At 37.7% G+C, this 12,841-nt stretch overlaps 1 pseudogene; it reads right to left on the bottom strand.

The window, feature by feature from the left end:
- Positions 1 to 10,301: 10,301 nt before the first annotated feature.
- On the bottom strand, positions 10,302 to 11,445 carry LOC122890260 (annotated as a pseudogene).
- Positions 11,446 to 12,841: the final 1,396 nt, after the last annotated feature.

Below are 12,841 nucleotides of genomic sequence, written 5' to 3'. Positions count from 1 at the left end.
CAGGAATGGCATAAGAAAAAGCAGAGAATCACATAAATATATGAATGTTAGGCATATCCAAACAAGAAAAAATTTAAAGTTCTACTAGAAAGTTTGGACTTCATTCTATAAGTAAAACCAAGTCGTTAATGTTTTTTAAGCAAGAGAGAGATATGATCAGAATGGTGCATTAGAAAAATCCTTTTGAGGGAGTCTGGGTGGTTCAATCAGTTAAAGCCTCTGCCTTCGGCTCAGGTCATGATACCAGCGTCCCGGAATCAAGCCCCGCATCGGGCTTTCTGCACAGCAAGGAGCCTGCTTCCCCGCCTCTCTCTGCCTGCCTCTCTGCCTGCTTGTGATCTCTGTCAAATAAATAAATAAAATCTTTAAAAAAAGAAAGATCCTTTTGACATTAAAGTATAAATTGGCGAAGATAACATTAAAAATAGAAGATTACTGCAGTGGTATAAGCAAGAAATAATGAATCAGGAGCAATAAGGCTCATATAATGACAAACTAGAGGTAGAACCAAGCAAAATTGACCCTTCATTAAAATGTGGAGAGTATAGGAAGAGAAGGGATTAGATGTGATTACAAAGGTATCTCTTCTCCTAACTCCCCATGTCCACCATGCTATTTGTTATGCTCCACAAATAAGTGAAACCATATGATAATTGACTCTCTCTACTTGACTTATTTCACTCAGCATAATCTCCTCCAGTCCCGTCCATGTTGCTACAAAAGTTGGGTATTCATCCTTTCTGATGGAGGCATAATTAGGAGAAGGGAGTTGGGGGAAATTGTAAGGGGAGGTGAACCATGAGAGCTATGGACTCTGAAAAACAATCTGAGGGGTTTTAAGTGCTGGGGGGGTGGGAGGTTGGGGGAACCAGGTGGTGGGTATTAGAGAGGGTACGGATTGCATGGAGCACTGGGTATGGTGAAAAAATAATGAATACTGTTTTTCTGAAAATAAATAAATTGGAAAAAAAAATAAAACATCGATGATCACAACTGCAAAAAAAAAAACAATGAATACTGTTATGCTGAAAATAAATAAAAAATAAATTTTAAAAAAAAACAAAGGTATCTCTTTTAAAATGTTAGGAAATGAAGTACATTTTGAGTGAAAGATCAGTTTATTTATGGCAGATTGAGTTTAAGCTATTAATTATTCCTGAAAATAAAAGATTTTACTTATGAACCTATATCCATCAGAATACTAATAGTATTAATAACTATAATATTAAAAGAAAAAGACTAAACAAAATCTTGAGATTCTATCAGGAGATTGAAAATCCTCCAAGAGAATTTTCAACCTTTATTCAAACAAGCAGGAATTCAGTGACAAGTTTGCAACTTATACCACATTTCCAAGATCCAGCCTCTTCAGTTTTGTACTTTACAACTTTTATACTTTGCACAAACTAATCTACAGTGTGAAAAACAGAAGGTGTGCCAATATTCAGCAATAAACAGAAATAAGCAATGTTGCCAATCTCATCAAAAACACTGATTTCTTCCCAAGAGAAAGAATCCCACCAAATAAGTGGACAACAGTTACTTGATAACAGCGGGCAGCAGAGCTTTGATCAGAAACCAGCTTCCTTCCTCCAACCCAGCTCCTCAGAATAATAGATTAAGATCTAACTGGAACCCAAGAAATCATCTAATGCAACCTTTCTTATGTAAGGAAAAAAAAAAAGAACAAAACAAAACAAAAAACTAATGTTCAGGGATATTAGGGAAGTCACTTTGGTAATAAACAACAGAACTGGAACTAGAACTTTTGTCTCCTGACTCCCATTTCAGGTGTGCTTTCCTCAGCCCCATATTTTCAAATGTTTCTTTGAGTCATGAATTAACCCAGTGGACTTGGAGTTAACCTACGTCCCACAGAGCAGACCTCAGGAGAATACTGAGCTGCCATACTGATGGATTGTTGGGGTTGTTTCCAGCTGCTTGGACAGAACCACTCAAGCATCTGGCTGAGCTGAGGGGATGAGTGGCTACACACATGTGTACTTACTGAGGAAAAGGTTAGAAAGGGGAAATAGCTTCTTCATAGGTGCCCTCCACTCTCTTTCTCTGCATTTCTTTCCTAACAATGGCTGCTAAGAGACCTGATGTCAAAGACCTACATATCCTCTGCCCTCCAGCCTGCCCTTCTCTCTCCCTGAGCCTCATGCCCCTAAATTATCTATCCTCATCCTTTCTTTGAGAGATTGCTAGCACCTAAAAATTGCTACTCTGAGGAATAGATAAGCAATATAATGAAAACGGTGTTTGAACTTCAGAGTTTGGAAAGCCATAATTAAACAGCCCCTTCACTAAACTCTTAACAGGAGCAGAAACTAAATGCATTATCAACAATGGTTGGAAAATCAGTCTCTGAGAGCAGGACCCAAGAATTTGTTCAACAAACTCCACAGGGAGTTTTAACGTTCAGCAAGGTTAGAAAATCTCCAATATAATCTTCATGAAAATTGTTTTCCTTATGATTACATTTTGGATGACCATTTCAAAAGCCAATCTAAAAATCTTAAATAGGAAAAAGGCAACACAAAACTGCTGGAGATTGAATGTGACAAAGCAAGTACTGGAACTAGAAGGTTTCAGAGATATCGTCTAGGGTCCTGTTTCTCAAGCAGAAGAATGCCTCATGCACTGCTGAAATTTCACAATGTTGCACTTTCATGGAAAGAAAGATTAAGTATGCTTGTTTATTTTTCCCGTCTTTTTTCTTTAGAAGGCAGACAGAGTAAAATTAAAAAACAAAAACAAAAGATATCAATTTCAACTTAATTACTGAAGAAGAAAATAGAAACTAAATGTAGACAAAATTTGATTACCAATTTACCCTTCGTATGCTAAGTCCTTAGCATGTTCTCTGCTTAGGTGCCAAATAAGGGTTTATGTGCCCAAAAATATTCAACTTACTTGACACTTTACATTAAGAAAAAATAGCGAGCTTCTCATTCAGTGAGACCCCGCTCCATGGCTATTATAAATGGAGTAGAATAACAAATCATTAGGACATGTTTGAGAGAGAGGAGAAGGCATGAATAACTAGTTAGTATATTTCATGTGTCAGTCTACTATCTCAGCATGTATAGAGCCCACAGGAGGAAATTTTTTTGACATTTCTTTTCAGTAAAACCAGCTGGTAAAATTTATAGCTTTTCTGGTTCACAGAAAACTATGGCCTTTGTAAAGGAAGGGTGTTTGGCTTTAAGTAAGTAGAGAGTTAATGATATTACCAAGAAATATAATTTTTCAACTTATTTTATACGGGCTCAATATACTTATTAACTAAGACAAAGCTTAGTAAGCAAGCTCTGTTACATCTTGCTCTATATCAACACTGAATAATGTCTATTATATGGATTTTTTTTCCATACAGTAGACTTGAGGAAAATATACAGAAAATTGTGCTAATTCGGGTTTACTTGTCAAGTTACACAATCAAGAAGCCATAGAATAAGATTCAGGGTATTTGAGGTGCACTAAAATAATACTGTGATGAGATAAATATTCTTACAGCACAAGAGGATTCTGTCAGACTGGCAATACTCTGTGTCTTCACCTGATCAGTTACTTTGTAAAAAATCAGTGAACTATACTCTTTGTACACTTTCTATACATTTGTCATATTTCACAGTTTAAAAAAATAGCTAAACAAAAGGGCACATATCTCAACCATTCATTAATCTCTGCTGTCTCCTGAGAATACATTAAAAGTACATTGAAAGGATTTTTTTAAGTTCCAAATTCACAAAGCAAAAAAAAAGATGATGTGGAAATAAGATATGTCAACTAAGTTTTGGAAGGTGTAAAGTACATGGACATATAATAACTGACCTAGAAGGCAAGAGGAAAATCAAATTCCTACACAGAAATAAGAAATGAACCTTGAAAAGGCTCAGGAGTTGGGTCTCACAAGTACCACTGAAGCTCAAGTATTTGTGAGACTGAAAATAGAAGGGTTGGTTATCAGCCTGTAGAGGAAGCAGTTCAGCACCTAGATGCCCTCCATCACCCCAGTAAAAGACTAAAGAAGTCAAACCTTAGAAACTTTGGGTTAGGAGTCATCGGGCACAGCTGAAGCAGAGATGCCATACTGAGTGAAATTTATATACTAAATAGGGAGACCCTTGAGCTCACCCCACCCCCACCACTACCACAGCAACCTGAATCTTGGAGCTCTGGTGGTGACCCTTACAACCCCTAGGCAAGGAGATAAAGGATTTCTACCTGGGAGAACTGAACATGTATAAAGAAAAGATCACGTACTCAAAGTTGAGTATGAACAATGAAGCAGCATAATCTCCACCCAAATAACCTGCATAGCAGCCTGTCAATCAATACACCCTATAGGCCTCTGTGTACACACATGCCCACATGTGCATGCACACACACACACTTACACACAGAGATTTCAGTGAATTCTTAAATCCTTCATTCTTAAATATGAACAGGCAAAACAGGCAAAAAATCCAGGTATCTAAAGCATAATCTTTGACACGAATGATAGTGACAAAAATAAATAAGAAACATGAAGGTCAAAGAAACAGTCAATACAAAGAACAAAATAAAACTTTTAAACACTGAAATTAATATCCTGAAAGACATAATAGAAGATATTAAATTCATGATATGAAAATAGAATGTAATGAAAAAGAAACAAGGGGCACCTGGGTAGCTCATTGTGTTGAGCCTCTGCCTTCTGTTCAGGTCATGATCTCAGGGTCCTGGGATCAAGCCCCACATCGGGCTCTCTGCTCAGCAGGGAGCCTGCTTCCTTCTCTCTCTCTCTGCCTGCCTCTCTGCCTGCTTGTGATCTCTGTCTGTCAAATAAATAAAATCTTTAAAAAAAGAAAAAGAAACAAGTTCTTGAAAACTCTCCATGATTATTGCAGAAATTAAATAAATAATATTTTAGATTAAAAAGTGTTAAGTAATTGGGATCAATGACAAATTTTCTGACACCAGGGATAAAGAGAAGATCCCAAAAGGCTTCAAAGACATAAACAGATTGCAGGCAAAAGAATGGGAATTTAAAATGTTATCAATCTTTTCAGCAGCAATATTGGACTCTGGAGGAAATGACACCTAAAAATTCTGAGGGAAATTCATCTCCAACTTAGAATTCTGTAACTATATAAATTTAAAATCAAATGTGAGCATCAAATAAAGATATTTTCAGTTCTATGAGTTCTCAAGAAAAAAATCTTTTCTCACGTATTTATTTTCAGGAAGCTACTGAAAGGTGTGTTCCACCAAAACTAGGACTAAAGCAAGAAAAATTTAGGTAAGAGGTCCACAAAAACACAGAAGAGTAAAGAAGTATATTTACAGACTATTAGTTAACAGAAATCCCAAGACAATAACCAAAACAAAGACAGCAACTAGTTTACATTGAAACAAGAGGAGGAAAGTTTTAGAAAGGAAATCCCTAAGACAAATATTAAAGTAATAAGATTACCTGACATGTCTGAACATACAGAGAGAGTAAATTCAAATTTCTGACATGAAGTTTAAGGGTACTTAGTGACAGATACAAAGAAAACAAAGGAAAGCAAAAAGGAGGAAAAGAAACAGTCCAAGAAACAGGGAAGTATTACCCTAGAGAACTTGGGCTCCTAACCCAGATGAATTAACAGGGGCTGAACTTACTCTACTACCTGAAACAAACAAAAGACAATATATGTGAATCAATGGTTTTCAAAAACTGGACAGTAGGCAATAAAAGAAAGTGGTCTATCAAAGAATGTTCCTTACAATAGCATAATACCTATTCTTTTCAAGGGCACACAAAACAGGCTGTACTATAAGCCATGAAAGAAAAAGGCTCAACAAAAAAAGACGAACATGCTATAGTATCACTTATATGTGGAATCTAAAAATTTCATACGCATAGAATCAGAGACTAGAATCGTGGTTACCAGGAGCTTGCAGGGTGGGGTGAAAGGGGAGACCTTGGTCAAAGGGTACAAACTCCACTTTTAAAATGAACAAATTCTAGGGATCTAATGTAGAGCATGGTGATTATAGTTAACAATACTGTATTATATACTTGAAAGTTGTTTGAGAGCATATCTTTAATGTCTCTACCACACACACACACACACACACAAATGGTAATTATGTGACATAACACAAGTGTTAGCTAACATGAGGGTGGTAATCATTTTGCAATATAGAAGCTTATCAACTCAACACATTGTACACCTTAAACTTAGTGTTATATATAAATTGTATCTCAGTAAACTGGGGTGGGGGAATCTCAGTGGCAAATAAGCATTGCTAAGTTCATACAAGATTAGGAAACTGCAAATTAAAACAACAATGAGATTCCACTAAACACCTGTTAGAATGGACAAAATCCAAAACACTGACAGCACCATGTATGGGTGAGGATGTGGAACAACAGGAGGGCTCATCCACGCAGGTGGGAATGCAAAATGCAACAGCCACTTTGGAAGATGGTTTGGCAGTTTTTTGGAGAACTATGCATACTGTTTTTTTTTTTTTAAGATTTTATTTATTTATTTGACAGAGGGAGAGAGAGAGAGATCACAAGTAGGCAGAGAGGCACAAAGGGGGAGAGGGGGAAGCAGACTCCCCACTGAGCAGAGAGCTCCATGCATGGCTCAATCCCAGGACCCTGAGACCATGACCTGAGCCGAAGGCAGAGGCTTAACCCACTGAGCCACCCCCAGGCACCACTGGAGAACTATACATACTCTTACCACATGATCCAGCCATCAGGCTACTTGTTATCTATGCAAATGAGTTGAAAATGTATGTCCACAAAAAAGCCTGCACAAGGATGTTTATAGAAACTTTATTCACAATTTTCAAAACTTGGAAGCAACAAAGATGACCTTCTATTGAATGTGAATATATAAATAAACTGGGGTAAATCCAGACAATGTAATACTGTTCAATACTAAAATGACATGAGCTATTAAGTCACAAGAAGAGATGCAGGAAATTCAAATACATATCACTAAATCAAAGAAGGCAAATACGATCAAATAAGAATAAATCTAATCAAAAGTGTGAAAGACTACACTAACGACTATAAAACATTGTTGAGAGAAATTAAAGTTTAAATAAATGGGGAGAAGTATTTTGTTGACAGGTCATAAAACTCAATTATTTTTAAGGCAACAGTTCTTCCCAAATTGATACACAGATTTTTTTTAAATCCAAGGAAAAAATCCCAGCAGGATTTTTCTAGACACTGGTAAGCTGATTCCAAAATTCACTGTAAGTGCAAAGGATAGCCACACAAATTTTTAAAAGAATAAAGTTTAGAGATTAATACTTCTTGACTTCAAGACTTACAATACGACTATAGTAAAAAGATCTAAAAAAAAAAAAAAAAAAAAAGATCTGAAGAGACTATTTAGCCCCCCGGAACCTTGGGGAGAACCAGGGGTCCTGGGGCTAGAGCACTGGTTCCCTGCCCATCCCTCCAGCCCCCACTCATGTAATGCCAACTCCCACCCTGGGTTGGGCCATGTCTAATAGGCTCTACATACTACCAAGCATAGCCACAAAGACCTGAAGTTGGAAGTGTTCAGCAAGCTGCTAGCAGACTCCAAGGCACAGGTGGAGAATCACACACCTAAGATCCCAGATACCAAGACTGGCTACTCCCGAAATCAAGCTGGCACTGGGACCTCACATCCAAGCATAATTTGGCCCATCTCTCTAGATGCCCAGAAATTCATTTCAGGTATTTACAGTGATGTCCGTGGCACCGCAAAATGAAGGACATAGCTTCTGGCAGAGAAAGGACCACACGTACACTATAACCATGGAGGGCTTGACCTGTGTGCCCTCAGCAAATATGACATCAATGTAAAGAAGTCACAATTTCACCTGAGCCACCCCACCTAAATGTATTTGTCTATCTCTGTGTCTCCATACCAGTGTTTTTTCATAAACTTCACTGTGACAAGTAAAAAAGAAAAAGTAAAGACAGTAAAGACAATGTGAGATTAGAGTTAAGATACATAAATAAATTAGTAGAATGGAATGGAGAGCTAGAAATAGACCCACAAAGCTGATCTTCCATAAAGATGCAAAGGAAATTCAGTAAAGAAAAGATAGTCTTCAACAAATAGTGCTGGAACAATTGGAAATCCACATGTGCACGCGTGCGTGCGTGTGCACACACACACACAAAAGAACTTTGACTTATACCTCACACCATACACAGAGATTAATCCAAAATGGATCATAAGCCTAAACATAAAGCCTAAAATCATAAAACTCCTGAAAGAAAACACAGGAAAAAATCCCTGTGACCTTGAATTAGGCAAAGATTTTTGGATATAAGACCATAAACACAATCTACAAAGGAAAAAATTAGTAACATGAACTTCATCGAAATGTTAAGCTTTTGTTTTTTGAAAGCTTTTCAAAAGTTAAGAGAATAAATAAAAGCCACAAAGTGGGAGAAAATATTTGTAAATCAAAGATCTATAAATGACTTGTACCCATAAATACAGAGATGAACTTAAAGCTCAACAGTAACATTTTTAAAACTCAATCTTAAAAATGAGCAAAGGGGGGGGCGCCTGGGTGGTTCAGTGGGTTAAAGCCTCTGCCTTCGGTTCAGGTCATGATCTCAGCATCCTGGGATCGAGCCCCACATCAGGCTCTCAGCTCAGCAGGGAGCCTGCTTCCTTCTTTCTCTCTGCCTGCCTCTCTGCCTACTTGTGATCTCTGTCTGTCAAATAAATAAATAAAATCTTAAAAAAAAAAAATGAGCAAAGAGGGTCACCTAGGTGGCTCAGTCAGTTAAGTATCAGACTCTTCAGCTCAAGTCTTGATCCCAGTGTCATGAGTTTAAGCCCTGCATTGGGCTCCACACTCGGCACGGACCCTACTTAAAAATAAATAAATTAAAATAAAAAACAAAATTAAGCAAAGGATTTGAACATACACTTCACTCAAGAAGATACACGGATAGCAAATAAGAATGTGAAGAGATGCTTAATATCATTAGTTGTTGGGGCAACTCTAATTAAAACCACAATGAGATCCAACTATATACCTGTTAGAATGGCTAACATTAAAAAGACGAAAGACTGATAGTATTAAGTGTTGGAGAGGATGTGGAAAAATTAGAATTCTCATACAGTGACAATATGAATGTAAAATGATACAACCACTTTGGAAAATGGTTTGGCAGTTTCTTAAAATGTCAAACATCGGGGCTCCTGGGTGGCTCAGTGGGTTAAAGCCTCTGCCTTTGGCTCAGGTCATGATCTCAGGGTCCTGGAATCGAGCCCTGCATCGGGCTCTCCGCTTGTCAGGGAGCCTGCCTCCCACTCTCTCTCTGCCTGACTCTCTGCCTACTGTGATCTCTCTCTCTGTGTCAAATTAATAAAATCCTTAAAAAAAAAAAGTCAAACATGTGCCTGCCATATAATACAACCATTCTACCCCTAGCTAACCAGCCAAGAGAAATGAAACATATGACCATACAAAGATTCGGACATGAATATTCATAACATTTTTATTTGTAATAACCAAAAACTAGAAATGATCCAAACATCCAGTAATAATTGAATAGATAAATAAATGGTAGTATATCCATACAGTGGAATAAATTTAGCAATAAAAATAAACTTATTATTTGCAACAACATGAATGAATCTCAAAATAATTATAAAATCTCAAAATAAGTGAAAGAAGCTATACAGAAAAAGACTAATGCTCCATGATTTGATTATGCAAAATTCTTAAAAATGAAAACAAATCTTCACAACAAAAGGCATATCAGTGTTTGCCTATCAGGTGATGGTAGTACAGAAAGATACCAAAGGGACACAGGAAATTTTCAGGGTGATGGGTATGTCCATTATCTTGATTATAGTGATAGTTTCACTGGTATAAACTTATGTAACATCTTATCAAATTTTCTACTTTAAATGTGTCCTTGTATTGTTTATCATGCCTTAATAAATGTTTTTAAAAGCCATAAATCAAATGAGATAAAATCATAGATATGAATAATGTTCACATAATCACAATAATATAAGCACCAAGTGTTAGTTTAACCAAAATTGTGACATACTTTTCTGAGTTCCTGAAGGCTAGGTTATTTAATTTGCATTGGGGGGGGATTTCTCTAGTAAAGTTTTGCATCTCTTTATTTTTTTTACTTTTTTTTTAAAGCACACTACAATAGTTAATTTTATTTGTTTAAGGGCTCATATTGCAAGCATTAAACCAAGCATCAGCTTTGATTCTGTGAGCCTAGATTCACATATTTAGGAAAATAAGAGCAAACTATGATCCATGTATATGGATGAAAAACTAGAGGCTCACAGTTAATTACATTGTAGTTTTAAATTTCTACAGCCTAAAAGCCAGGATTCACAGATCTTTTACGTCTTTCTTGATGTCCCACAAAGTACCTACACTTTTCTTGAGCTGGGCAACCTCATCATCCTTCTGCTTCTGTAATCACACTGGTTAAGCCCCAAGTGTTCAGATTACACAGAAAGCTCAGGAAGACTTCATTCTGAATGCCATATATCCCCTTCACCATTGTTGACACTGGATGAATCCCGGATAAATTTTCCAACATGGATTCAATGAGACCAGCCACACTTAATCCAATAGCCCAATTGGTATATCCTTTTAGCCTGATGACTTCTTAGGCACTTTCCATCACCACCTTATGCACTTCCTTCCAATTTTCACTGTCATCTGTTCCCATTTCTGGATTCAGTTCCTGCAGAGAAATGTCTACCATATTCACTCCACTCCACACAGCCACAATTGAATCACCATGTTCTCCCAAAATACATCCATGGCAGCTGCTGGGATGAATGCCTAGTTTTTCAGCCTTAAAATAGCAAAATCTAGCAGAATCCAGATTACACCCACTTCCAATCACACAGTTCTTGAGTAGTCCACTTAGTTTGCAGGTAACATGTGTGAGAATATCCACTGGATTGGAAACCACAATTATGATGCTGTCAGGACTGTACTTGACTATCTGCAGAATAATGAATTTGAAGACATTAACATTCCTCTGCACCAGATTGAGCCGGCACTCTCCCTCCTGCTGGCGGACTCCCGCAGTCACCACCACAATCAATTGGCAGTCACAGAGTAATCTTTATCTGCCACAATTTTAGGTGTCTGAAGAAATAAGCTCCCATGTTGCAGATCCATCATTTCTCCTTCAAGTTCATCTTCCAAAACATCCACAAGGGCAAGTTCATCAGCCCAAATGCTGATGGAACACGCCATTCCAACTTGTCCAATACCCAGTACAGTGATATTGTTTGGGATGACTGCCTCTTCTGCAACTGGCACTATCAGTTTTTCCTTAAGAGTTCTTCTCCCAGAGAGAACCTGCTGGGAGAGTCGCAGGAGGAAGACAATGTTACCTGCCTGCTTCTCCTTCAGTGCAGGATCTGCAAGGAGCATTTTTGCATCTCTTTTTCATAGTCACTGGTCATTTGGTATTTCTCCTTCTGGGAATTGCTTATTTGTGCATTGTGCCCACTTAGATTGGCTTTCCTGTCTTATCCTTGTTGCTTTGCAGAAGTTCCTTGTGTATTCTACATACTAATCTCTTTATTGGCTAAATATGCTGTGAAACTCTTCTCTCAGTCTGTTTCTGGCAGCTGACTTTGTCTAATGCCTTCCCCTTGCAGCCCACTCAAATTTGTCAGTCCAAAACACTGGGCAGGTCACAACTTCAATCAACTTTATGTGTTAGCTATGTCAACCTTATCACTCACTGCTCTCTTGGAATTTAATATTCTGAATATAATATCTTAATACAAAATATCTTAAAGGGCCAACAGATTGTATAATATCGAGGATTTATCAGTGAGTTTGCCTAAAAAGTGAGTTTGTTCCTGCCAGAAGAGTTTATATATAATTTCAGAAAGTAGCAGGCTATGCAAAATGGTGATAAGAGAAATACTCTGTTTTCTTAAACTTAGTCTACTCCCCAAAACTTCCCCATATCCACTTATTTATTTATGATGCAGTCAAGTGCAATGGTAAGCCTTTCAGATGACAAACATGATTTCAAATCCCAAAGCCTCCATTTTCTGTGTTTAATGGTGTTGGTAAGATCTACCTTGCAGGACCTTTCAAGGATGGATCTGATAGTGTATGTAAGTGCTGACTTAGCAAATACCTAGCCCACAGCTAGTGCCCAGTAAATAGTCGCCATGATTATCACCTGGTGCCCTTCCCCAGCCCGTTCTCCCTTGTAACCTGACAAAAAAAACCCTTCTGTCTATCGTTTAAAGCTCAGTTCAAAACACATCTCTTCCATAAAACTCATCCCCACATAAGTACAAGTCAAATCTAGCATATCACTGCTTAAACCACACTTTCACTCCAAAATATTAATCACTCTCATCTCTGTGGTCTCAAGCAAACCACTCATTTTACTTGTATTTAAGTGTCTGAGGATACTGCGATGAGCTCAGTACATGACTTTTTACTATAATAAAGTGTGAACTCCCTGAAGTCAGAAATAATTACCTAGGTCACCCATTTTTAACACAGTGAAGGGTTTTCAGTGAAGGCTAATGTGTTTAGCCTAATGTGTAGGCTTAACACATTATATAGATACAAATGAAAAAGGGACCAAAGAAAAAAGAAACAATTTTGACTATCTTTATACTCACAGATGGAGGGTGATACCTGGGTGGCTCCATCAGTTAAGCGTCTGCCTTCGGCTCAGGTCATGATCCCAGGGTCCCGCGATCCAGTCCTGCATCCGGCTCCTTGCTCAGCAGGGAGCCTGCTTCTCCCTCTGCCTCTGCTCCACCTGCTTGTGGGTGTGCTCTCTCTCTGATGA

Source organism: Neovison vison, chromosome 11 (assembly GCF_020171115.1).
Source record: "Neovison vison isolate M4711 chromosome 11, ASM_NN_V1, whole genome shotgun sequence".
Classification (NCBI taxonomy): domain Eukaryota; kingdom Metazoa; phylum Chordata; class Mammalia; order Carnivora; family Mustelidae; genus Neogale; species Neogale vison.
Note: the sequence above shows the minus strand (reverse complement) of the source record. Positions and strands in the feature narration are given on the sequence as shown.